This window comes from Myotis nattereri (assembly GCF_964212035.1).
Source record: "Myotis nattereri genome assembly, chromosome: 1".
Lineage (NCBI taxonomy): Eukaryota > Metazoa > Chordata > Mammalia > Chiroptera > Vespertilionidae > Myotis > Myotis nattereri.
This window is the reverse complement of record NC_138075.1, coordinates 168514524-168542325: the sequence shown is the minus strand read 5'-3', so window position 1 is coordinate 168542325 and position 27802 is coordinate 168514524. Positions and strand designations below refer to the sequence as shown.

The 27802-nt window shown below is 41.3% G+C and overlaps 1 protein-coding gene and 1 pseudogene across 2 annotated transcripts in view; both read left to right on the top strand.

Moving 5' to 3' along the window:
• Positions 1-27802, top strand: part of GRID2 (glutamate ionotropic receptor delta type subunit 2) — a 1380265-nt gene that overhangs the window by 912184 nt on the left and 440279 nt on the right. The window lies entirely within an intron of this gene.
• On the top strand, positions 5370-5726 carry LOC308532129 (mediator of RNA polymerase II transcription subunit 11-like; annotated as a pseudogene). The gene has a single exon. The product of its transcript is annotated as a mediator of RNA polymerase II transcription subunit 11-like (transcript).

Below are 27802 nucleotides of genomic sequence, written 5' to 3'. Positions count from 1 at the left end.
TAGAAGGGTTCAGAAATCTGGAGAAGGGGTTGCAAGTAAATTAAATAAACTAGACATGAAATATAAATTTGGAATGCAGTTTGGGGGAGCCAGAATGGGCTTAGCTTTAGTAACTGAGCTTTCCGAATCTCTGGATCTCTAGCTTTTTATTAACACACTGGAGACCCAGTGCATGAAATTTGTGCATGGGGGAAGGGGTCCCCTCAGCCCAGCCTGCACCCTCTCTAATCCGGGACCCCTCGGGAGATGTACCACTGCCTCCTGGGGATTGGGCCTAAACCAACAGTTGGACATCCTGTCACAATCCGGGACTACAAGCTCCTAACAGCTCACCTGCCTGCCTGCCTGATCACCCCCAACTGCCCCCCCACCAGCCTGGTCACCGCCAACTTCCCCGCCCAGCTGGCCTGGTTGCCCCCAACTGCCCCACCCAGCTGGGCTCATTGTCTTAACTGCCCCTGCTGGCCTAGTCACCCCTTACTGCCCCCACTGACGGACTGGTTGCCCCCAATTCCCCCCCACTAGCGTGGTCACCCCTCACTGCCCCCCCTGCCAGGCTGGTTGCCTCCAACTGCCCCCCCTGCCAGCCTGGTCACCCCACACAGCATGCTGCTCAGTCATTTGGTCGCCCCTCACTAAGCCCCCTGCCGGCCTGGTTGCCCCAAACAGCCTGTTCTGTCATCTGTTCGGTTGCAATGGTCACTTAGGCATATATATATATATATATATATATATATATATATATAGATAGATAGATAGATAGATTTTGCTCTATAGAAAAGCAGATATACAAATCAAGGGTAAGGTTTGGTAAACAGTAAAAATATTATCAGGTTGGGGGAACTGCCCTCAACTGTCTGGCAGCAGGCAATAATATATGCAGATTTTCAGCCCTGCTGAAGCCCCAAGGTTCATCAACCTTTTGATGAATTTTTTGCATAATTGTGACCTGCTGTAATTAGCCTCCAGCATGGAGTTGTTGCACTTCTCTTCCAAAGAAAGAAAGATGTCCATCACTTCTGGAGTGAGGCACTAACTTGGGAAAATGAGGCATGGGATCCAGGCAGTCTAGTGCTCCCTGCTGGCAGTTTTCCTAGTGAGAGTAGCAGTTTCAATGGCTGAGTTGTTACAGAAGTTACCAGGTGGCAGGAAGACACATAACAGGCACTTGGAAGATTCAGAAAATGCACTTTAATTGCAGGAGCATGGGTGCTGTGACTCAGGGGAATCAGTTCCCAAAACTGAATGCCTAATGCAGTGGTACCTTCCCTTTTACCCCCCTAGTTGCTTTGTCTCCCAGATATGGACTAGGCCTGTGGTCGGCAAACTGCGACTCTTTGGCCCCTTGAGTGTGGCTCTTCCTAAGCCTTAGGAGTACCCTAATTAAGTTAATAACAATGTACCTACCTATATAGTTTAAGTTTAAAAAATTTGGCTCTCAGAAGAAATTTCAGTCGTTGTACTGTTGATATTTGGCTCTGTTGACTGAGTTTGCCGACCACTGGACTAGGCTTCCGGACTCTTTGCGGGCTTTTGCAGCCCCTGTGACAGTTGTAAGTTGGGGGAGTGAGATAGTGACCAAGACCATGTTTGGCGCTGGCAGTCAACCTCATTGTGGGGCTGTGTATGGTTTATAGCTCCTGTTAAGGTAAGCATTCAGGGAGACAGGTTTTGCAAGGCTAGCTAGGACACAAGTGGAAAGGAGGTTGGGGCTTAATTATATAGGCTTGTATGCATGTGTCAGAATGCAGGTTTGACTGGGCACAGACCTAGGCTGCCACCCTGAATTGCCTTCACAAGTAAACAAACTCCTTGAGGTAAATTTGCACAATAGCACAGTAAGTGTGCAAAGGGGAAATGGACCTGTTTCTTAGCCAGGAGTAGTACTACTGAAGTTGTATAAAGTTACTGTAGCCTGTTGATGACAAACTGATAGACTTTGAATTATTTTATTAATTGGTTATAAATACTCTGAGACTATATATCCTTCCTGCCTGCATAGGGCACACAGTTCCCCACTGACACTCCCACAGTCCTCTGCTTCCCTAGACTAATACTCCATTGGAAGAAGAAGAATGAAACACGACATGCATCACTAAATTTACCTTATTATTATTCTACTAATGTCTACAGGAGAGGTAAAACAACACAATTTGGTAGATCCAAAGATGGGAAAGTAAAGGGAGGGACATATAAGTTTTTGCTTTGCAAGGTCAGACATACTGATTGTTTTATTAAAGAAGAGAACACTGAAAGATGAGCAGGTTTGTGTGGAAAGTCCTTACGTTTGTTCTTGGACAGGTTGACGTGGGATGTTAAATCCCCCAAATTATTACCACATCGACTTTATTAATAAAACAAAGCTAAACATATTGGAACTTGCAGTGGGAAAGTCCCGTAGTTCCCCCTTATCACAGTTTCATTTTCCTTGGTCTCAGCTTGATTTCGTTTACAATCATCAACCAAGGTCTGAAAACATTGAATGGACAATTCCAGAAATAAAGAACTTATGATCTTTAAATTGTACACCACTCTGTGTATCATGATGAAATCTCATGCCATATTGTGTTGTCCCAGCTGGGATGTGAATAACCCCTTTGTCAGTGTATCCACACTGTGCATAGAGCACAATAAGATTTTGAGAGAGAGAAGCCACATTTATCTAACGTTATTACAGTATGTTGTTATAATTGTTCTATTTTATTATTAGTTATTGATGTTAATCTTTTACTCTGCCTGATTAAAAATTAAACTTTAGAGTGTGCCCGGTGGTCAGAGTGGGACCATCCAGATTGCAGCTCCTCAGATCCATAAAGGACACACTCAGTGGGCAGACTCAGTGAGCACCAAAGCCCCACTGAAGCAAGTCTTGCCCCAGAGGGGTGTCTCCAGCACAGAAGTTCTCTCACTGCAGACACAGCTGACTCTCACAGCCAATTGGCCTGGAGGTCAATCCCTCCCAGTGATACCTACAACAATCAAGGCTTAACTACAACAAGACTGTGCACAAAGCCCACAAGGGGGTGCACCAAGAGTGTCTACCTGCCGAAACCGGTTTGGCTCAGTGGATAGAGCGTCGGCCTGCGGACTGAAAGGTCCCAGGTTCGATTCCGGTCAAGGGCATGTACCTGGGTTGCAGGCACATCCCCAATAGGAGATGTGCAGGAGGCAGCTGATCGATGTTTCTCTCTCATCGATGTTTCTAACTCTCTATCTCTCTCCCTTCCTCTCTGTAAAAAATCAATAAAATATATTAAAAAAAAAAAGAGTGTCTACCTCAGGTGAGGCTGAGCCACGGGGCCCTATTAGAAACCTAGCAGAGAAAGCCACTCTATTGACACAGCGAAGCATAAAAAATGCGGAGATAATCAGGACACAAATGACAGAAATGGAGGAAAGCAAAATACTGGATATAGAGTTCAAACCACACTTTTAAGGTTTTTCAAGAATTTTCTAGAAACCACTGATAAACTTAATAAGACCCTCAAGGAATCTAGTGAGACCCTCGAGGTTGTGATAAAGGACCAACTAGAAATTAAGCATACACTGACTGAAATAAAGAATATTATACAGACTCCCAACAGCAGACCAGAGGATCGCAAGAATCAAGTCAACGATTTGAAATACGAAGAAGCAAAAAACACCTAACCAGAAAAGCAAAATGAAAAAAGAATCCAAAAATACGAAGATAGTGTAAGGAGCCTCTGGGACAGCTTCAAGCGTACTAACATCTGAATTATAGGGGTGCCAGAAGAAGAGAGAGAGCAAGATGTTGAAAACCTATTTGAAGAAATAATGACAGAAAACTTCCCCTACCTGGTGAAAGAAATAGACTTCCAAGTCCAGGAAGCGCAGAGAACCCCAAACAAAAGGAATCCAAAGAGGACCACACCAAGACACATCATAATTAAAATGCCAAGAGCAAAAGACAAAGAGAGAATCTTAAAAGCAGCAAGAGAAAGAAAATCAGTAACCTACAAGGGAGTACCCATATGAATGTCAGCTGATTTCTCAACAGAAATTTTGCAGTCCAGAAGGGAGTGGCAAGAAATATTCAAAGTGATGAATAGCAAGAACCTACAACCAGGATTACTTTACCCAGCAAAGCTATCATTCAGAATTGAAGGTCAGATAAAGAGCTTCACAGATAAGGAAAAGCTAAAGGAGTTCATCACCACTAAACCAGTATTATATGAAATGCTGAAAGATATCCTTTAAGAGGAAGAAGAAGAAAAAGGTAAAGATACAAATTATGAACAACAAATGCACATCTATCAACAAGTGAATCTAAAAATCAAGTGAATAAATAATGTGATGAACAGAATAAACTGGTCAATACAATAGAATCAGGGGCATAGAAAGGGAGTGGCCTGACTTCTTGGGGGGGAAAAGGGCTGTGGGGGATATGGGAAGAGACTGGACAAAAATCGTGCACCTATGGATGCAGACAGTGGGGGCGGGGGGGATGAGGGCAGAGGGTGGGGTGGGAACCGAGTGGAAGGGAGATATGGAGGGAAAAAGAGGAACAACTGTAATAATCTGAACAGTAAAGATTTAATTTTTTTTAAAAAAGGAATAAAACCCATTTCGGTGGTTGAACCAGAATGAGGTTTAGAGCCCAGTCAGCCTGACCTCTGCTTCGCCCTCTAATGGTGGCTCCAGAGGCACCCAGTGACTACTAAGGTATCTGTAGAATCTCAAGGGTGATGACTCAGGCTCATTTGCATACCCATAATACCCTGCACGGAGTACAATCCTTCTCAAGTTTAAAAGACTTTTTTTTTTAACTTGTCATTTCTAAGTACAAGAAACTTACTTGAAAAACTTCTTGTGCAAACTTTGGGCAGAAAATACCTCTAGCGCTAAAACGCCACCATAACTGAACTAGGAGTTGTAGTTCCTGGAGAAGGGAACTTGGGAGCAATGAAGTGCACTCTGGTTTCTCCTCAAATCAGATTAGCCTTCTGACTTTTATTGGAGGTTTCCATGGAGAGGAACAACTTGGAGCTTATACTCAATTTTTTTTCTTTCTTTTGGATATATTTTATTGAATTTTTTACAGAGTGGAAAGGAGAGGAGTAGGGAGTCAGAAACATTGATAAGAGAGAAATGACTGGAATTGGACCTTGGGGCCAACGCTCTATCCACTGAGCCAAACTGGTGAGGCTATACTCAATTTTTGGCGGCCTCGTTTTTTGACAGGGCTAATCTTGTGGTTACAGAGAAAGAGAACTTCTGTTTTTTTAACTTGGGCTGGATAGGATTTATAATTGGGGCCACTGCCCTTAATATCAGCAACCCGACAATTAATTGATCAGCAATTAGCTCAAACGCCGGGAAAATCCTGTGGGTTCCCCGAGCCACAGACAATGGCTACCTATAGCCTGGCAAATGAGCAATGACTACACGCCTTGGAAGACATTGAACGGGAAATCTGCGCCATCCTGCAGAATGCAGGTACCGTGATCCTGGAACTTTCCAAGGAAAAAACCAATGAGCAGCTGCTACACCGATAAGCGGCGGCTTTCACGGCGTCAGTGCAACATGTAGAAGCAGAGCTGTTGGCTCAGATCCGCTACCTAACCCAGGTGGCCACAGGGCAGCCCCACGAGGGCTCCAGCTACTCTTCAAGGAAGGACTGTCAGATGGCACTACAGCGAGTGGACTATGCTCGCCTCAAGCTCAGCGATGTGGCCCGAACCTGTGAGCAGATGCTGGAAAACTAAGCCAAGTAGGCAGAGAGCCATCTTGGAGGCAGATCACCACCTGCCCCCCGGGACAGAACCTGGGGACCTGTAGATTGAGGAGCACAGGCTGCCATGCATGCCCTGCTGGTCATATATGAGGACAAAGAGGCAAAAGGTGGGAATGGAGAAACTTAAAGCCCACGCCTGCCCACGACTCTGTGCTGGCTCCTCCAGCAGGTGCTCCTGCTCTGACTTCACCGAAGTGCTGACAAAGCTCAGACAGGTGATAAAGAGTTAGTCACCCAACCCACTTCCTCAGATACTTCATGTCCTTGTCCCCTTCCGCAGACTTGACCCAATGAAGACACTTTTTTTTTCCACTGGGAGAGATAAAGCAGGAACTAAGGGTTTTAATAATAAAAAAACAAGAAAGACGACTTCTAAATTATAAATAAATCAATAAATAAATAAAAGTTAAACTTTATCATGGATATGTATGTACAGGAGAAAACATAGTTTATATAAGGTTTAGTACAATTCAAGGTTTCAGGCAACCATTGGAACATAAACCCCAAGGATAAAGGGGGACCACTGTATTCTGAAAGGGTCTTGGTGTCTCAAAAAGGGGACATCAAAGTGAGATATTTATTAAGCTTTGGGGTCTGGGATCAGGAATGTTAAAAGATTTTTCAAGACAGAGAACTTGAAAATTGGGCAATACTCATGGAATTATAGTTTAGAATTGCTGGCCACAGCAAAGCAAGGTTAGTAAAGTCAATCCTAATAAAGAAACTTGCTCAAGTGAGCAGAATCTCTCTAAATTGATCTTCAAGAATTTCTTTTTTAAAAAAATATATTTTTATTGATTCCTACAGGGAGAGGCAGGGAGAGGGAGAAAGAGAGAGAAACACTGATGTGAGAGCAAAAGATTGATTGACTGCTTCCTGCAAGCCTCCCAAGGATCTAGCCCATATCCCAGGTATGTGCCCTGACCAGAAACCTAACAAGCAACCCCTTGGTGCACAGGCCAACACCCAACCAACCAAGGCAGACCAGCCAGGGATTACAGTCGTGTGTGTGTGTGTGTGTGTGTGTGTGTGTGTGTGTGTGTAAAAGTTCACTGGAACAAATGACCAGGACAGTTTGACCTCAGTTCTCACAGGCAACCTTTGAGACATCCAAGTGCACATTTTGCATAAACACTTGGAACTCAGAGGGATAGTATGAAATTTAGGAGTAATCCTTATATAGACTAATAAAGATCTGGAGATTGTTCTTTTCAAGATTACCCAGGGAGAGAAAAGAAGTAGACCAGGACTGAGTATTCAGAAATGTCAACATGTAATAGGACAATATAGGGATGAACATTCAAAGGATATTGAGAAGAGGTAAAAAAAAAAAAAATATGAGTGTGAGCAGAATCATGTAAGGAAGACACATCAAGAAGGAAAGAGCGATCCAAAAGGCCAGTGCTGTTGAGTGTTAGGGAGATAGGAGGACTGAAACGTCCATCCAGTAATTAGAAAGTCATTGTTAATCTTAGTGTGAGCTGTTGGGGTGATTTTGTAAAGAAAAAAACCCACAAATATTCAGCTCTAGAATCAACCAAAGAGAACTGCAGAGGCCAACGTGAGATATTCATGTTAAATGAGGACTGCCGCTTGCCAACAGTGAAATGTGGGTATAATTTTTGAACACCATTTTATAATTAAAGTCATAAGTGAGGTTTCCTGCAAAAAAAAAAAAAAGATAAGAAACTATTAAAAAAGGTGTGAATGGATAGGAAATGAAAGGTACTTCAAGAATTTTTGCTGAGCAAGAGAAGAGAAAGATAAGTAATTGGTAATTGTAGGAATGTGAAAAGTTGATTGTTTTTCAGGTGGAGAGATTTGAATATATTTAAGTATGCATATTATCTGCTGCTATTCTCAGTCAAAAGATAAATCCTTCATTCCTTCCTTCTTTTCTTTCTTCCTTCCTATATCCTTCCTTTCTTCCATGTATTGATTCATTTATTCATTTTATCCAGCAAAGAGAACAGACTAGACCTTGGCCCTAGGAACTGACAGTCTCATGTGCCAGGAGCCGGTCCATGCTTGCTGTTTCAAGGGACCTGGCATATATGGCATACTGTTCTTAATATGTTTGCTCACCTTCTAGGCACTATGTGTTTTAACCAAGGTCTCTGAGAAAGGTTGTTTCCCGAGGTAGGGATTTTCCCCTGAAGTTAGGGAGGGAATAAAACCTCTTAACTAAGTTCCAGGTGGGTAATTAATCACTTTAACTACGAACAATCATGCTTAAGCTACATAATCTTTACTCCCTGGAATGGAGATAAGAAACGCCCTAACCTTTGTAATAGAGATTGATAGGATTGAATCAACTGGTATAAATACAGATGTAACAAGACAGCAAGAGACAGAGAGAGAGACAGAACCTAGGCACAGAACCTACACAGAACGTTCTCTAGGGACAGAAGAACTTCGCTGGAGAGAACATGGCAAAAGATCCTGGACTGAACCTGACTACAGAAATTGGCAAGAGAACCTGACTAGAACCTGGTGACTGAACCTGGCTGGAGAACCTGGACAGAACCTGGCTGGAGAACCTAGTGAGGGAACATGGCTACAGAACCTGGCTGGAGAACCTGGAGAACCTAGCAAGAGAACATGGACACAGAACCTGGCTGGAGATCCTAACCAGAACTTCGCTGGAGATCCAGAGCAGAACCTCTCTGGAGATCCAGACCAGAACTTGGCTGGAGATCCTGGCTAGGCTGCTGATCAACTGAACTCCGTCTCCATGTCATTCCTTCTTCGCCGACTCCATCCACACCTCTGGGGACCCCTGGACCCGCTGGGGTTGGACCCCGGCACTCATGAAAGTTGAATATGTAGAAGGGAAATGTGAGTAGGTGGATAAATATCTTATCCCTGTTATTGCATCATTAGTAGAAATGTAGTTTAAGTTATTATTGTTCTATCCCAAAGGGAAGAGTTTACATTACTTTACAATATAAGTATTCAGCCGAAGATTGGACTGTGTTTTGAAGCTTCAGAATCAAATTTCCTCCAGATATAGCTGGCTCCATACTGGGAAGAAACTTGTGACCTCGAGCTTATTAACATGATGAAACAATCCAATGAATTAGCAGGTATAAGCCTAAGACAAAATAGGACATCAATTTTTTTTTTTTATTAATTGTAAAAGCCTAAGTTGAGGGTGGGGGAATAAATTTCAATCTGTTGAGATAGTGTACATTTAAGTATTCACTTGAAATTACTGTTCAATCAAACTTTCCTCCATTTCAATGCTAAAATATTCATTTTCCTCCAACTCCTTAAACCAAAGGTGCTATAAGCAAACTAGAATATACATAGGAAGTCATGCTGCATTCTCATGTTGCTAATTGGAATTTGGATGAATATAACATAGAAGCAAGACAAGACAAGAGTATAGTATTTCCATTAGCTTCTCTACCCATGTTCCTGCATCTTAATCAGAGCCTTGTTAATATTTAAATATGCATTTTAAGCCCCGAGTGTATAAACAGTCATGGAAGCTTCATTAATAACTGTAATTTGTATAACAGGATATATGCCACAGACAAATGCTCAAATGTGTAGTTTAATTGGAGTTATAAAAACTTATTTTGTAGCTTAGAAATGTAAAAAAAAAATTGCAGCAGGAAATGAACTTATTTTTAGCTACTAAGATGCACTGTGGTTTATCATTTATTGAGAAAAGATTTTTATTTTAAGGTAATATTTCTCCATCAGCTATGTACTTGCTGTGTTGTGTTTTTTTTTTTTTTTTTTTTTTTTTTTTTTTTTTTTAATGTGGGGCTATTTGGAGATAGAAAAATGAGAAAAGGAGCTGCAGGGGAAAGAGATATTGACATCACCTGAAATGCCTTCCATTCTGCAGATTCTGAGCTCTGCAGCCTTCAAAAGGGCCATAATGGAGCAGAGAGAGCTGTCACTCTAGAGCTGTGTCTCTTTTCTCCTTCATCAGTCATGCTTCAAATGGGTCCTTCTGCAGAGCAGTGGCTTGAAGTAACAATCACCCTCCCCTCCTCACAGCAGTCTGCCACAGAACAAAGCTCCTGGAATAATGTCAGTTGAAATGATGAAGTATGTCTTTTCTATGCATCCATAAGGATACTTATAGTGTCTTCCTGGTTCTAAAGGAGAGGATATAGTTCATTATTAGCAACAGCTCTAAATCTTTCTTACTATGTGCAACTTAACTCTTTTATTAACCATAGAACTTATATGTATATTAGAGGCCCAGTGCACGAAATTTGTGCATAGGTGTGGTCCCTAGACCTGCCTGGCAATCAAACCACAAGTGTCTGGCATGGAAGGGCAGGTCCCAGCTGACCTCTGGGCCCTGGGCAGCACCTGGGCCCCTGGACCCCCACGTGTCCCCCTCCGCCTGGGTCCTCAGGCCCCTGCCCAGCTCCCTCAGCACCTGGGAGCTGGGCAGCAGCCCTGCCCCCCCACTGCTGCCATTGGTTGCTGTCTACAGGGTGATCGGCAGGGTGATTGGGCCCAGCTCACACCCACCTTGGCCTAGCACCACTCACGCACCTGCTCCACCATCCCGCCATGGTCCTGCTCTCATCGGGGCCCTGGCCTCCACTGCTGCCCGCTGCCAGTTGCTGATGCATGCTATGTTCCGCACCGCCCCTTGGTGGTCAGTGCACATTATAGCGAGTGGTTGAACTCCTGGTTGAGGGACAATTTGCATATTAGCCTTTTATTATATATAGATAAGAATAACTCATGGACACAGACAGTAGTGCGGTGAAGGTCTGGGGCAGGTGAAGGGGGTGGGCTAGAAGGGGTCAATAGAGAAAAAGGGGTACATCTGTATTACTTTCAACAATAAAGATAAATTAAAAAAAACAAACAAGAGGAAAGATACCAGGAACTTTCTAACACATAACAAACATTAGATTTCTATTCTTAGAATAAGCTCTGACTCAAATACTGTTTTATACTAAGTATTAGTATGGAATATGCATCCAGCAAGAAATTTACGGAGAAGAAACATGTCTTTAGAGTTATATGATAATCACTCATGAGATGTTGCTAGTCATCCCCAAAGCTTTTATGGAAAAAGATAGATGGAATCTTTACATCAAAACAAACAGATTGAATTCTTTGCAATTTTAGCAAGTGGGTTGATTGAGAATTCCTCTCAGAGGTAGTTGATTAAGCTGTGACTGTAGGGGTCGTTTACTTGATGCATACACTATGTAAAGGTCAGGCCTGCGCATGAATAGCTACTCTATGTAAAAAGCCTACCTTCCCCAAAAACATGATTGCCACTGTACTGCCGCACAGTATTGTCTTGGCATTACTGGGAAAGAATAAAAGCCTCAAACCTTCCAGTGCCCTAAAAGACCCAATATCACAAAATTCCCTCTTCCGCCCCTCACATTGCATCTCCTGTTTTCTCCCCCACTGGTCAGCTCCACTGCAAGCATAGGCCACCCTGCTGTTCACTAGGACACTCCCTTCACAATTTCATCTTTGTCTGAATTGTTCTTCCTTTACAGATTCGCTTGGCTAGCTCTGTTTCCTCTGTCTGTATTTTCATAGCATTTATTACTATCTAACATGAAAATAGAATTTCTATATTTATTATGCTTATTGATCATTGTCTGTCTCATACGTCCAAGAAAAAATTCATTTACTTCATATTATCTCTTTGAGTAGGACTCTATGTTGTTAATTGTATCCTCAGTGTCGATATCTGTACCTGACACAGTGTAGGCACTCAAATACTTATTGAATGAATGAATTAGTGAAACCATGAACCATCTTCTTTTCTCATTACCTTGTAAGACACTCGCTACCTACTTAAAAGTAATTAACTCAGCAACTTAATTTCCTGTTAACAGATTCCCTGTTTTAGGTTCAAGCTCTGACACCAGGAGGTCCTTAAAGTAATGCATTTTTTTAAAAAAATATATTTTTTTATTGATTTCAGAGCGGAAGGGAGAGGGAGAGAGAGATAGAAACATCAATGATGAGAGAATCATTGATTGGCTGCCTCTTGCACGCCCCCTACTAAGGATCGAGCCTGCAAACCTGGGCATGTGCCCTTGACCAAAATCAAACCCGGGATCCTTCAGTCCACAGGCTGATGCTCTATCCACTGAGCCAAACCAGCTAGGGCAAGTAATGCATTTTGATAACTGCAATGAAATAACATGTTGACCTACTCACTTAACTATATGCAAATTGTGCTTATCAAATGACATACTTTGTATTTTAAGTATCAGGGACCTGAGAGAATCAAACTGAAAATCTAGATTTTGATGAGGGGACTTGGAAAGAAAGTTTGCTACCCTAGTGTATGGGGCAAAGGGAAGGAGCTGGTTATTCCAAGGTGAAATACATATATCCACTAAAGGGAACAAGTTCACACAAATTGGAAGTGTATTGACCCTGCTCCTTTCTGTAAAAGAAGAAAGAAATAAGAAAAATAGAAGGATTAGTAGGCATCAAGTTTAGAGATGTGATGGAAAAAGTATTGGAAGGCAGAGTTCACATTTCTCAAAAGGCCAAGTACAGGTCTTTTCCCCCAAGTCATGCACCACGGTGCTTTGAATCATATGTGATTTTCTATTCTAGGCAGCCAATTTCCCTGGCCACCTTAATGACCTAAAGGGAGAGCAACAATGGTTGTGATAAACATGCATGTTTTTGCACCATTCCTGTCCTGATGGCAGGTGGCACCATTCCAAGAGTTAAATATCTCTCTTGAAAATACTTGGAATACATTAAATGTCTTACTAGTATTTATGTTCTAAACCAGTTTGTTTTATTCCTCTCGAGATATTAGAAGTTCTGACCCAATTTTTTATATTAACCTATATATTCTTAAGAAAAATAGATCATAATTTAAAGGGATTTAGGTGGTGAAAAGTCTAAATCTATTACCTTAATTTCCCTTTTTTATAGATTAAATATTGCAGGATCATTTTTGAGACTAATTTTTTATGTAATTCCTCAGGGAATATGAGCTTTTGCTTTCTGAGGTGATTTTTTTTTTCTTTTTTAATCAATGTGTCCACTAAGGAGCATATTATTGTGCACCAGATGGAATTAAATGAACCATTGTGTGAACTTGGCATTTTTAGATCGGATTACCTGAATGTAATTACCTGCAGACAGTTTCTAAATATGTGTTCATAAGGGATTAGTTTTTATAGAGAGATTCTCTTCTATTCTCATTTTTTCTTCTTCTTACAACGTGTTTAGTCATTTTGGCTTATTGTACCATCATGTTCTGCCACCGATAATGGTGAGAATTAATCCTGAGCTACCAGAATTGATGAGACAGAACAAGTGGACAGCTGTTTAAAAAACAAACAAATAGACAAGGGACAACTTACAAGAGAGATTGTTATAGTTTTGTGCCATATACAATTAGAATCATCTGCCCCAATTCTAATAATACTGAAATTTGGAGAAATTAATCTGTGTGTTAAACAGAATTTTTTTTCAGGAATCAAACTGGAATCCAGTATTTTATTTCCTATTGCCATTTTAAATCACATCAGTTGAAGAATATGAATGTTTACACATTTTTTATCACATTTTATTGTGTTTTCCTTGTGAAGGAATAGAATTAGCTTTCTGTGAGTCATCTCTTCACATAGGGAGTACACCCTCTGGGTGACATTTTTTAGTGTGACCATGACCTCTTGTTCCCACTCCTTAAATAATGAGGAGAGATTACGCATGTTTCCCACATTGATATTAAGTGCAAAATTTCCTCTTAGTACATAAATATATATTTAGGCTATTGGAAGAATGGGAATTCAAAACTTTATTTTAGATTCTCTGCACTACAATTTTATCTTTCTTTTTAAAAATGAATTGTCCCACAAGGTGTGGTTGAGCATAGACCTATAAACCAGGAGGTCATGGTTTGATTCCCAGTCAGGGCACATGCCCAGGTTGTGGGATCAATTCCCAGTGTTGGGTGTGCAGGAAATAAGTGATCAATGATTCTTTCTCCTCATTGATGTTTCTATCTCTCTCTCCCTTTCCCTTCTCCTCTGAAATCAATAAAAAAATATATTTAAAAATAAAAATGAATTGTCTATATAATTTTCAAGTTGTTGCTACTCTCCTGGAGCAGTTGACAAAGAACATATAAAATGAGTTAGGGCAACATCAAGTTTAATGGAAAAAATGTGACTTATAATTTTATATTATTTCATATACTATATGCTTATTTTTTTCTGAATCTTATAAACTTTCTGATGACTCTAGTGCGTATGACTTTTTTTTCTTTTAGCAAGAGTGTGACTATGCTAAGTTGCCATCAGGAATTCACTTTTAGAAAAAATTCACCTAGTATCTTATTCTAAAATACCTGATCATCTGGAAAAAAATAATGAGCAGAACTTTGCAAAAATGAAATAACTATAGATAATCAAATATGTGCTGTCAGTTTATGAATTGACATTAATTTATGTTGAAAACAGGTCACTTCCAAATAAAGAAAAATTGACATTGATATTAACATAGACTTGAAGTTAATATTATGTATGTTATAGGTTCTAAGTTGTAAAACAAAAGAAAAAGACTTTGGCTACCTTAAGCGAAAAGTAGTTTGCAGAATATATGGTGGGCTCGTTAATGGGAGTCTCAAAAATCAACCTTGAAGGCAAAAAGGTACATAATTGCTATTGGAGGTTTGGAAGCAGGGATGACAGGCATGATCTTCTAGAATCTTCAACAGCTTTATTGAGCTATCACTCACATGGCATACAAGTCACCTATTTAAAGTGGTACACATAGAATGCCTCTACTGCTCTTACTAGCTTTGTGCCACTAACTGAAGAGTCTAAGTCCAGAAGAAGCACCTAGATGGCCAGGCTTGTGCCACAGGTCCTCTTTTAGCTGGTGTCAGAGCTGGTGAAGGTACAGGGTGGCTGGGCATGAGGGAATGAAATATCCAGAAGCAGCTTCATGGATTTATTCTTGCAACAAATAAGGTGGGAAAAATGAAGCAAGGGCTATTTGCAGTGATGTGTTGGTAACTATTTAATAACTAGCTCTACAGAAAGAAAAAAAAGGCATTTCTTTAATAATTTACAGATTTCCATGGTGTAAATATTTCAACTATAAGAAATAATTTGAAGCAACCAATAAAATTGCTTTCAGAGCTGGGAAGAGATACTCACAATGTATTCTTAAGAGCTAAAAAGAGCTGGCTCCAGAACACTACTAGATTTCTCCCCAAATGAACACAATTGCTTTTAGAGAGGGAGGATGAATGCTAAATAGAAAAAAAAAAATAGACTGTATTCAGGTATTCAGCAAAGCTATCATTTAGAATTGAAGGATAGGTAAAGACCTTCCCAGACAAGAAAAAGCTAAAGGGGTTCATCACTGTCAAACCAGTATTACAATAAATGTTGAAGGTTCTTCTTTAAGAAGAAAAAATAAAAGATCAAAAATATGAATAATAAAGTGGCAATAAATACATATCTATCATCCATTAAAAAAAGTAGTAGAAAATGTTATGAATTGGAAGCAATCCTATATAATAAAAGGCAAATATGCAAATAGACCAAACAACAGAATAACCGGAACAATTGAACAATCGGTCACCATGACATTCACTGATCTCCAGGGGGCGTGTGCAGACCATGGGAGGCTTTGGCCATAGTGGGAAGGTGGAGCAGGTGAGCGGAGGAGCCAGACCAAGGCAAGGCACTGGTCACTGTCATTGGGGCAAGTCTCTGGTGCTTATTGAAAATTCTTTGCTCCCTTGCACCGCGGTCCCGCCCAGCACTCACACCTGCTTCCGGTGCTCAGTGCCGGTCCCGATCTCTCAGTGCCATCAGCGGGTGCCAGCAGCAGCTGCCGGCCCTGATTGCCCCTGAGGGCTTCTCCACCTCCCCCTGCTCCTGAGGGGTGATCAGGGCAGCAGCTGCCACTTGCATCCACTGATGGTGCTGGCCCCAATTGCTTCGCGCTGTCAGCAGGTGCGAGCAGGGCCAGCGCTGTCAGCGTGTGGGAGTGGCAGCAGTGGGAGCAGGGTTGCTGGCAGACAGGGAACTGGGGGCCGTGGCAGGAGGGGCTGGGAAGGGGTGCAGAGGATGGGCCAAGATCCACCCCTGTTCCTACTGCAGCCTTGCGGCCCACAGTTCCTTTTAAGATTTACGAATTCATGCATTGGGCCGCTAGTGACAAAAACACTAAAGACCAATTCATCATAAGTAAAACAAGAGCATGATATTAGAGAACATCAACTTTCTACCTGCCAGGAATGAATGAAAAAGTAGAGAATTTCTACTACAGTACCTAAGCCATAAATTCCCAAAAGTTTTCTATAAACATATTAAATTTTCTTAATTGTAAACAATGAGATCTGAAGAAAATTACTTCAGTTTTAAAACATAATTTACTTTAAATAGAGATGTTAAAATTCATCAAATTCAATATATTAAAAGTAAAAAGCTAATTTTGACCATCATTTTCACATTTAAAAATTATCATTATTCAAGTCTCCATTTTACATTTTGTATAATGTCTATTTTTTAAAATATATATATTTTTTTATTGATTTCAGAGAGGAAAGGAGAAGGAGAGAGAACTAGAAACATCAATGATGAGAGAGAATCATTGATTGTCTGCCTCCAGCACACCCCACACTGGGAATTGAGGCCGCAACCTGGGCATGTGCCCTTGACTGGAATCGAACCCGGGGCCCTTCAGTCCTCAGGCTGACACTCTATCCACTGAGCCAAACCAGCTAGGGCAATGTCTATTTCTTACACATTCTAATTTCTAGCTGATGGTGTATAGGGAGAAGACTTATGAAAAATAAAATTACATGCAATGTGCCTACCAAAAAAAATAGAAAATTTTATAAAAGGGGATAAGAAATAGGAGCTAGATGTTTAAGAGGAATTGATTGAAACCAGAAGATGAAAGTGTTTCAAGAAGAAAGTAGTTGGGAATCATAAAAAATAAATGAAGAGTCAAGTAAGAAGATCTCAGAATAATTCAATGAATTCACTAAGAAAAATGGTAACAGGTGACACTGACATTGGTAACAACTAAAAAGAATTTGTGTACTTAATATATTGCTTTTATGTCTGTAAATAAACCTCTTATACAATATGAAAATGTTCCCTTCATCACATGCTGACATTTCCTGGTTTCGAAGATGGTCTCTGCTTGGATATGCTTTTGATAATGATATGTCTACAATTCTCCTTTGGCTTCATGCTCTGAGCCATGTTATGAGTACATTGATGTCATGCTATCATGAAAGGAAACTAATAACAATTTATCAAGATTATAATTAAGCGTTTGGAAAGGCAGTATGAAATAACCATTTGTAAATTAATGAGGAGATGACCCTGTTACTACTAAATGTCAAAGAACGGAGAATTTGTATGAAGTCCCCAAATGTCTTTGCAACACGCACAGCACAAATGCAGAATTACAAGTGAATTAGGGAATCTCAGAAGGAGACCATCTAAGTACAACTGTTTCATATTTACTCAAGGCCACAACACTAAACAGAGATGAGGTGGTTACTTAGAGCTGACTCCAATGCAACAACCTTGACAAGATCTTCTGCCTCTGGGTCCCTGTCGGAACACAGCTGCTACAATCTGCACAGAGGTAGAATTCTGCTGAGGACAGGAAAGAACCGAACATTGGCTACACCAGTGCCCATTTCGACCCAGGCTTGCAACACCAATCTAAAAAATGTACACTGGGAGGTCCTGTGATTTCTGTGAGGGGTTGTTTGCCAAGCCCCGCATCTCCTAGTTCTGAAATCAGACTCAGCAGCAGGATGACTCATACCCCTTCCAGGGATGAGAGCAGACAGAGGCTACATCGCTGCTTCAGACCTTTCTATCCTTTTCCCTGGGCAGTTCCCGGGGAGATGACTCCCAGATGACAGTGAGCGTGCCTTTAGTTTGTTGCTACGCACACATATTGAAACAGATGTTTTCGTTTCTTCGTTGAGAGGTTACTTCTTATTTACCATCTGTTTTAACTTATATGTTAATTATAAAAATCAAATAAAGTAAATATTTATAAAATAAAACCTAAGAATCCTATCTTAGCCCTCCCCTAGGTTTTACATAACTCCCTGGATTGTCACTGATAATGGTTTGGGCTTTATCTTCCATGTACTAGTATCTGCATTTCCCAATCACATGCACGATGTATGAAGGCTATTTACTATATGTGTGTATATAGTTGGGTGTATACAGATATATGGAAGATAAAGCCCAAAGCATTATCTTAGGCCATTCTTAGAAGTCTGTTTTATTTATTGTTTGCAAATCCCCAAGATTTCTTCCCCTATCTTGACTCCTTGGCTAGGAAATGCCCATAAGATATGTAGCCCTAGCATATGTGGTGACAGATTTCAGAACACATAGCTGGGACCACTGATCAATTTTGTTCCCTGATATCAAATATATGAAAAGCACATTTTCATAGTTGCCTCATACTTTTCAGTCTCAATACAAGCAGCCGGAAAAAGCCTTTTAAAAGGTACATCAGATCATGTCTCTTCTCTAATCAAAATGTCCCACAAGCTCTTCATTTTATTAAGAATAAAAGCTAAATTCACACCACAACCTCAGTGCCCTTTGTGACCTGCCCCTCACTCCCATCTCCCCTCCTTACCTCTTCACCTTAACATCCTACTTTTCTTCCTGGCCACACCATCCTAGAGACCCCAGACACTCTGTTCCCTCAATATACCAGGCAAGATAAGGCCTCTGGCTGCCTAACTTATGGAGGAAATCCATGTAATCACCCAAGAATTGCACTTGGCTTACTTTCTCCATGGGAAGCTCTTCTCCCAGATATCTCTGTGGCTCATTCTTTGACATTTTTCAGTCTGTGGTCAACAATGACATTCTTGATGAGGTTTACCTAGTTTACACTCTAAAACAGGAAAAGTGTTGACCTTAATACTCCTAATATCCTAACGTAGTTCTGCTTTTTTATTTTATGTAGCATTTTTTATATGCAAGATTCTATATGTTGTATGCCTATTGTTTGTCCTTCCCCACCAGAATATAAGCTGTGCAAGAATAGGACTTTAGTCAGTGCAGCCCTATACCCTAGTAATAGTAGCCATTCAGTGAACAATGGAAGAATAGGTGGATGGATGAGTAAATATACACACATATTTAAGAGTTAGTGTATCAAAATGCATTAGCATTTCAGACTGGTGGGCTCCAACAATTATCTGCTCTAAGTAGGTATCTATAGTAATAAAAGCAAAATGTGCTAATTAGACCGAATAGCTGAACAACCTTTTGGACATCATTCCGGATGTCCTTCTGCACAACCTTCCTGACGAAGCTGTAGTGTTGGGGGCCGAGGCAGATGTGGTTAGGGGTGATCAGGAAGGTAGGCGAGCAGTTAGGGGTGATCAGGCAGGCAGGCAAAGTGGTCAGGGGCGATCAGACAGGCAGGCAAGTGGTTACGGGTGATCAGGCAGGCAGGCAGATTGGTTAGGGGTGATCAGGCAGGCAGGCAAGCAGTGAGGGGTGATCAGGCAGGCAGAGTGGTTAGGGGCGATCAGGCAGGCAGGCAAGAGGTTAGGGTCAATCAGGCAGGCAGGCAAGAGGTTGGGGGTGATCAGGCAGGCAGCTGAGCAGTTAGGGGTGACCAGGCAGGCAGGCAGAGTAGTTAGGGGTGATCAGGCAGGCAGCTGAGTGGTTAGGAGCCAGCAATCCCGCAGGTCAGTTGGACATTTTCTGAGGGGTCCTGGATTATGAGAGAGTGCAGGCTGGGCTGAGGGACACCCCCCCCACCCCCGGCATGAATTTCATGCACTGGGCCTCTAGTAATAATTATAACTGCAGTCATAAGGAGTACTTAAAACCTCTCCACAGGGTTGTTATGAAGGTTCAGTTAATAACTAGTTAATAATTTTTAAAAACACAAAACAGCTCATGAAATATATTAAGTGGTTAATTAATGTTACATACTACTATTATTTTTCATTTTATATATATACTAGAGGCCCAATACATGAAATTTGTTCAAGAGTAGGCCTTCCTTCCCCCAGCTGTGGCACTGACTTCCCTCTGGCAACTGGGACACAGGCTTCCCTCCCAACCTTGGCTTCGCCTGGAAGGTCATACAGAAGGACGTCTGGCCTAATTAGCATATTACGCTTTTATTATTTTAGATTAGAGGCCCAGTGCATAAAATTCATGTACTGGGAGGTCCCTCATCCCTGCCTGCAACCTCTCGCAGTCCAGGACCCCTCAGGATCCGCCTGCCAGCTTAGGCCCGATCACCCCGGAGATTCAGCCTAAACCAGCAGTTAAACATCCCTCTTGCAGTCTGGGGCTCTCGTAGTCCAAGACTCCTTGCTCCTTACCGTTCGCCTGCAGCAGAGGCAGGAGAGGCTCCCACCATCACCGCTGCGCTCGCCAGCGGTGAGCCTGCTTCTGGCTGAGTGGTGCTCCCCCTGTGGGAATGTACTGACCACCAGGGGGTTAAGCATCTGTGCACATCATAGCAACTGGTCGTTCCACTGGTAGTTCTGCTGTTCAGTCAATTTGCATATTTTATTATATAGGATATATATAGTTTAGTAAAAATGGAATTATGCTATATGTTATTTATGCAACTTGATTTTTGTACTCAATGAAATACAATTTTTTTCTTTCTAAATAGCACATAACAATCTCATTTATTCATTCAATAAATATCTTGAGGTGTTTACTCTGTGCTTTTGTAGAATTTACAGTCTACCTATTCTTTCTTTCTATGACTGCATAATATTCTATAGCATTTACATGTCAATATTTAATCATTTTCCTAATATAATATTTTGAATGGGCTTTAATTTTTGTAATTATATAGATATAGGTATAGATACAGATATAGATGATCTGTATCTATATCTATATCTATACCTATATCTATCTCTATCTATATCTGATCTGTATCTATATCTATATCTATGTCTATGTCTATGTCTATGTCTATGTCTATGTCTATGTCTATATCTATATCTATCTACTAGAGGCCTGGTGCACGAATTCGTGTATTGTTGAGTCTGCTGACCCACCCTAACCAGGGTGCAGGGGCCCAGTCAGGGGTGGGGCCACCCAGGGGGAGGGACCTCAGGCAGTTGGCCAGCCAGCCCCACCCATCCCCTGGTCAAACTCCCAGTTGAACTTCTGGTCGAGGGGACAATTTGCATATTAGCCTTTTATTATATAGGATATATACTCAGTAGACACAAGTTACTTTGTCTTGTCCACCATCCTCTATAGAAAACTTCTGTTCCCTCCAAGCTAATAGCTTCTACACAATTGCCATATTCTCATTCTTCAACAGCATCTAATTTCAGTCAGAGGAAAAAACTCATTCTATCAAGAGCCTCTACAAGGTGACATGTGATTGGTCCTCAAAGACTATCTGACTCAGATAGGAAAAGCCAAGTCTTACTTGAAAATTTGAACTTCGAATCATAGGTTGCATTGTCAATCCCACTTCAATGGTAGTAACTAAAGAAGTAAGATACGAGGAATCAGCTCCCTTGTTTCTGAATCCATAGACATATTTGTTTTAGGTAAGTACGGCAATAAAGTTCACCCAAGGAAAAACAAATAAAAGCCAGAGTCCTGGAAATGTTTGAGTTCCTGGTTCTAATTGGTTTTAAGATCTAGATGCATTTTGCCAAATTTGTGTATAAATTGTCTAAGTCCTTTCTTGCATTTTCTTAATCAACCAGTTGTTCTTCTTTTCCCTAAGGATTTGCAAGTTTGGTTCTGTATTAAAAATGTAGGAATCAAATGTATACCATATGTTTTGCTATAATTTAGAGTATTAAAATTGAGGCAGGAATAAGGGTGCATTCCTATATTTATTCCCTAAAATATCTACAGAAGAGATGTTCATAAGAAATCTACACTAATAAAAGACAAAGATGCTAATTGACCATACCTCCACTATGCCCATCAGCCAATCAGAAGAGTATGCAAATTAACCCAATAAAGATGGCCATTAAATTTGCATACTTCAGGTGGGGTGGGCAGCTCAAGACGCTGCCCACAGGGTCCTGGCCTCCTATCTGTGACTGGGGAGGCGGGGCAGGCAGCTCCAGACACCGCTTGCGGGGTCCGGGCCCAAGATTGGGATGGGGGAGGTGGGGCAGGCAGCGCCAGATGCTGCTTGTGAGATCCAGGCCTCTGATCTGTGACCTGGGGAGACTGCGAGAGGGCACAGGCCAGGCTGAGGGACCCCCCGAGTGCGTAAATTTTTGTGCACCAGGCCTCTAGTTTATTATAATGTTATATTAATTGGAGACATTCTAATGACATATCACAATGTTAGGAAACATGTGATGAAATATCAATTAGTTAGGAGGCTCAAGAATTTGGTTTAGGATATAGATGCTGTTCACAGGACCCTGTGAGAACTGCCTCTTTGGGCAGGCAGATTAGGGCTTTTCTGTTTTGTGAGGCCTGGACCTGGGGTTGGAACCCCTCATGAGAAGCCTGCTCTTCATGAGGATTTTTTCTCTTCCACAGGTAATGAGAACAATTTGCCTGAAACAATCCTATCTAATAAAAGAGAAACATGGTAATTGGCGTACAACCGCTACCCTTCCCATTGGCTAATCGGCGAGATATGCAAATTAACTGCCAGCCAAGATAGCGGCTGGCAGCCAGGCAGCTTGAAACTAACATGAGGCTTGCTTGCTTCAGTGACGGAGGACTCCAATGTTCCCCGCCTGCCTTTCCTGCCCCTGAGCCTGCAGTTTAAGAAACATTGTAACAAATATAGAAGCTAAACAAAACCCTAGAAACCTGCTTTCAGCGAGCCCCGGGATCTCAGAGCTGGAGTTATACATTGTTTCAATTATAGAACCGAAACAAACCAGATACCTGCTCCAGCCTAAGAGCTGGAGCCTCAGAGCTAAAGCTGGCCCAGAATAAAAAAAAAAAAAAGAAAAAAAGGAGCAGTTGGGAGCTTCAGTCCCAGCCTGAAAACAGCCCTCAGCCCCTCACCCAGACTGGCCAGGCACCCCAGTGGGGACCCTCACCCTGATCCAGGACACCCTTCAGGGCAAACCAGCCAGCCCAACCCATGCACCAGGCCTCTACCCTATATAGTAAAAGGGTAATATGCCTCCCAGCACCGGGATCAGCGGAGCCGAGAGGCCTCCCGGCACCTAGATCAGCGTGACAGGGGGCAGCGTCCAAACCCCCTGATCGCCCTGCGGCTCTGTGTGTGACAGGGGGCGGGGCCACAACCTCCCTATACACCCTGCTCTGTTCATGACAGGGGAAGGCGCTCCAACCCCCTGATCAGCCCTGATCTGTGCCTGATAGGGGGGAGCTCCCCAACCCCCTGATCGCCCTGTGGCTCTGTGTGTGACAGGGTGCGGGGCCCAACTCCCCCCCTCCCCCGCCACGGGCCCTGCTCTGTGTGTGACGGGGTAGAGCCATAACCTCCCCATCAGCCCTGCCCTGAGTGTGAGAGTGGCGGCGCCCCAACCACCTGATCGGCCCTGCACTGTGGGTGATAGAGGGTGGCGCCCCAACCCCCCCCCCCATGGGCCCTGCCCTGAGTGTGACGGGGCGGTGCCCCAACTCCCCTATTGGCCCTACTCTGTGAGTGACAGGGGGGAGTTCCTCAATCCCCTGATGGGCCCTGCTCTGTGCGTGACAGGGGGTGGCGCCGCAACCTCCCCATCGACCCTGCCTTGAGTGTGACAGGGGGCGGTGCCCCAACCCCCCAATTGGCCCTACCCTGAGCATGACTGTGGGTGGCATCGCAACCTCCCTGCCCTGCTCTGTGCATGACAGGGGAAGGCACCCCAATTCCCCAATCGGCCCTGCTCTGAGCCACCCAGGGGCTGCACCTAGGGATTGGGCCTGCCCTCTGCCACCTGGGAGCAGGCCTAAGCCAGCAGGTCGTTATCTCCCGAGGGGTCCCAGACTGCGAGAGGGCACAGGCCGGGCTTAGGGGCCCCCCTCCCCCCTGAGTGCACAAATTTTTGTGCACCGGGCCTCTAGTCTCTTTATAACATGCTACTCTCACCACTGGTCATAACTAAATGTAGTAGGAATTTCTCCAACAAAATTGACATTGTTAAAAGGTGCTTCGTTTCTAGATCAGACAATTCAGTCACCATGTGTTTGATGATAAGAATAATGATCTGCTGACTGTTAGCATCTAAGCCTTTTATGTTTCCGACAGAAAGTTCAGGTAGACCTCTCAGCCATCTGTTTCTCTAGGGAAGTAAACAACTCTAGATCGTCTTCTGAAAATTTCTGTAACTCATTTGGGAGTAATGCTTTTTAAACTTCTATGTTCAGATGACTTGCTCCAGGATCTTATAAAAGGTACATTCCGATTCAGAAGGTGTGGAAGGGAGCTTGAAATTTTGCCAAGTGATGTTGATACTGCTGGTCTACAGACTGCACCTTGATTAGAAAGTCCTAGAGAATTTCTTATTTACTGGGCCTGTACAGTGTTCTAATGTAATGTCAAAGTGCCACAAAGCTTTCAGTGTATCTCTCCTTTGCAGAACAGCAGCACCTGCCCCATACTTTTTTTGTGTTAAGCAAATTATATAGTGTCAGATTAAAAACCTTTTCACTGAAACTCTCCTTCTGGGAATTGAAATATAAGTTGATTAATCCCTATGATATGGCCATGGTTCTTATATCACTAATGGTGTCCTTTGTGAAGATTATACATCAGATAGCCAATAGAATGAGCCAAGAAAATTGATTCCTTATGTGTGACAGTAAGTGCGCAGGAAAGTATGTTTTCATTGTGCATTATCTTTTGGATTTAAGTTAGATCTTTCCATGGAGCTGGGGAATGGGGTAATTGTAAATTAACATTCCTAATTTATGCATTGTTTCACTTTTACATTTTATTTCTCCCAATCTAAATTTTCTCATATAAATCAACAACATTCCTTTTTTATTTCTTTAGAGACAGTTAAGTCTTATACATGTAGAACCTCAAAAAATGTTATTCATTGATCCAGTACAATAATAATGGCACCGACTCTTTGGGGGCAAATTGTATTCTTTCCTCTTTTGAAGTATTATCCCCAGCTGACACTAACTAGAACATTAGATGCAGCCCGTTGTAAGTCATAGTCTGCCGTAAGTCTGTACACATAAGGGGTAATCAAAGAACATGTTTTCCATTGATGTGGACATGTTAGCATATAATGCTTTGGCCCCAGAAGATTGAGAACAAGTTGTAGAATTTAGCTCTTCCAGGTCACTTTGTGTTCAGCCCAAGTTGGTTATGATTAATACCGCTAACACCAACAGCTGTCCTAGGACTCATGTGAAACAGAAATGGTCTCAGTCTAGTTCACTTGCGACAAGTGCCCACACCATGAAAATCATCACCCTCATTAGCACCCTTGTAGGCAGCATTGGGAGTCAGAATAGTTTAGAAGCTGAATGTAAGACCTCCCTACAAACGAGCTCTTCAGCAATAAGTCAGGATCCACTGAGGCTCATTATAAGAAAACTGTTTCACTCCTGTGCAGCATCGGCTCTCTAAATAATGTGATTAGATCTCCAGGGCAATTTATGTAGACCAATAAACTGGCCATAAAATATCATAAAATCATGACATATTATTAGTCCTCCCCCTTAACACATATAAGCATCTATTACAGGTGGAAACTCTGGCGCTTGTAAGACCTACTATTGGCGACATTAGGAAGAACACATGGAAGGGTTTGCCCTTGAGGTAGACAGTGTAATTTCAGCCAGAATCCTGGCCTGTTAACAATTTCTGGTCTTTAACGGCTGCTTTTTATAATTAATAAGTCATGTTATACCTTTCTAGCATTGCTATGTACTGATTGGAAACTGCAAAATACTTTTGATCATTGTCATCTGACATGCCAATTATTCACATTTATAAACAATAAATGTATAATTTATATAGTTCAGTAAATATAACCATGCCATGCAGCGATTTCTAGAGAATGTTTTAAAAATCTAATGCCATAATCACATTCCTTATCAGAAAGGGGTCTCTCTAATACCTTAGGCATCTGAACAACAATGTGTATTTTCTAATAGCAGGTAGATGGATTTGCCACCAAACTGAGGTGAGAAGTAGTTGTGTTGTTTCTGAGTTGTCCATACCTTGGGTATGGGGTGGAAAGAATGAGCCATGCACTTGTTCTGGCACCCTCAATTACACACTAATCCAAAGAACCAGGTTATTACTATAAAAGTAAAGTATTCTGTCATTGGTAATTTTACAATCCAACAACATATTTTTTATTGTCATCAGCATACTTATTTGAGGATAGGCAATTAAATCTAGCACAAAAATGCCAGGTGACCAGCATCAATAACAACAACAAGAACTTGGTGCCCACCTCCAAGAAAGTTGAAACTAGTTTGAATATCTCTAAAAGGTTATTGTCAAGCTTTAAGCTTTAAAAAATTAAAGATGTGTGATTCACTTCTTGGCCTCTTACCTTTCTTGTTAAGGCCATTTTTATTCTAAAACATTTCAAATATAAAAAAGAATAGAAAAAATATAGCACACATTTATGGGTTTGCTACCAAGATTAAGTAGATATTAACATTTGCTATATTTGCCTTAAAAGAAAAGAAAATTGCAGATACATGAAAGTCCACCTATTTCCCTTCTCTTCATCTTTCCTCGGAGTAAATTGGTATAATTCATTTATATGCAATCCTTTGCACTTTTATTCCAGTTTCAAATACCAAAAAATGTATACCATCAAATATATGTTAAGAATTCAGAGAAACGATATTTTTTATGTCTTTAAGCTTTACTTTTTTGTTCTCAATATTATGTTTGATATTTATGTTATCGTCTGTAGCTCTATCTCAGTCATTTTCACTATTATATAACATTCCATTGGATAAATGGGTAACAGTTTTATGTTAATGTGATTCTACAGGAGAATAATTAGATTATTTCTCTTTTCTTTTAAAACAAGTAATGTTTCAATAAACATCACAATATATGTCTCCGTGGGTGTAATTGTGGGATTCTCTCTAGAATAGAAACCTATAAGGAATGCTGCTAATAATTATTTATGAGTATATTCAAATATACTGTGTTGCTAAATTGCTCTCCAAAGTGTTTGTATCAATTAACACTCCCAACAGCAGCAGTTCCCATGTTGCCTCATTCTAATTTAATAGAAAAAAATGACAATATGATTGTAAAATGGCATCTCATTTGTTTGTATTTTTCTTTCCTAAAATATCAGTGAGGACTTTGAGCATCATTCCATATTTTCATTAGTCATTAGGGTTTCTTTTCCATATCTAAGTCTTCTTTTCTGTTTGTTTGGTTGGTTCTTTTATTTTTATTTGCAATTAGTTTCTGAATTTCAATATTGATTATTTTGAGTTAAATGGCTTGTAATTCTTTTAGGGTGAATCTTTTCTAAAACATATGCTATCCAAAATAATTTTAAGCAATTAAAATCTTCACTTATTCCCCTGGTAGTGACGAAGAAAGGATGCAGGTGGCAAACTTTGAGTCATAAAATTCAGCAAAATTTCTTTACTTCTATTTTTCCCCAAATCCCACTTATTAAAACACAGTTGTTACTGCTGTTCTTCCTGACTCTCTCTCTCTCTTTTTTACTATCATCTGTCTTCCTCTTTATTTTCCCTCTGTGTTTCCCACTCCTAACCAATTATTGATGGCTATTGTCTCCTCAACACAAGCATACTTTAAACTTTCTATTGAAAATGTTCTTTGACATCCCGCTAATATTGTTAAAGGTTATTGAATAGCATGTAAAGTAGTAAAATAAGAATCTTGCTCTGTGTATTTTATTGTAAAATACGCAGGTCAAGTTAGTGCTTCTTCCCTAATAGAACTATTTAGAATTATTTCTGTTTCTCTCTCTCTCTCTCTCTCTCTTTTTTTTTTTTTTGTAAACCTTCCAGGAAAATCCTCTCCTGCTGTCGGCGGCCCTGTTTCTCATTTTTTAATAGTCTAATATATATGGATTTAGAGGAGGGGTATCTGCACACTTCTATTGCCTTTGATGACTCCCAGTTTGGCTTTAAATTAATACAC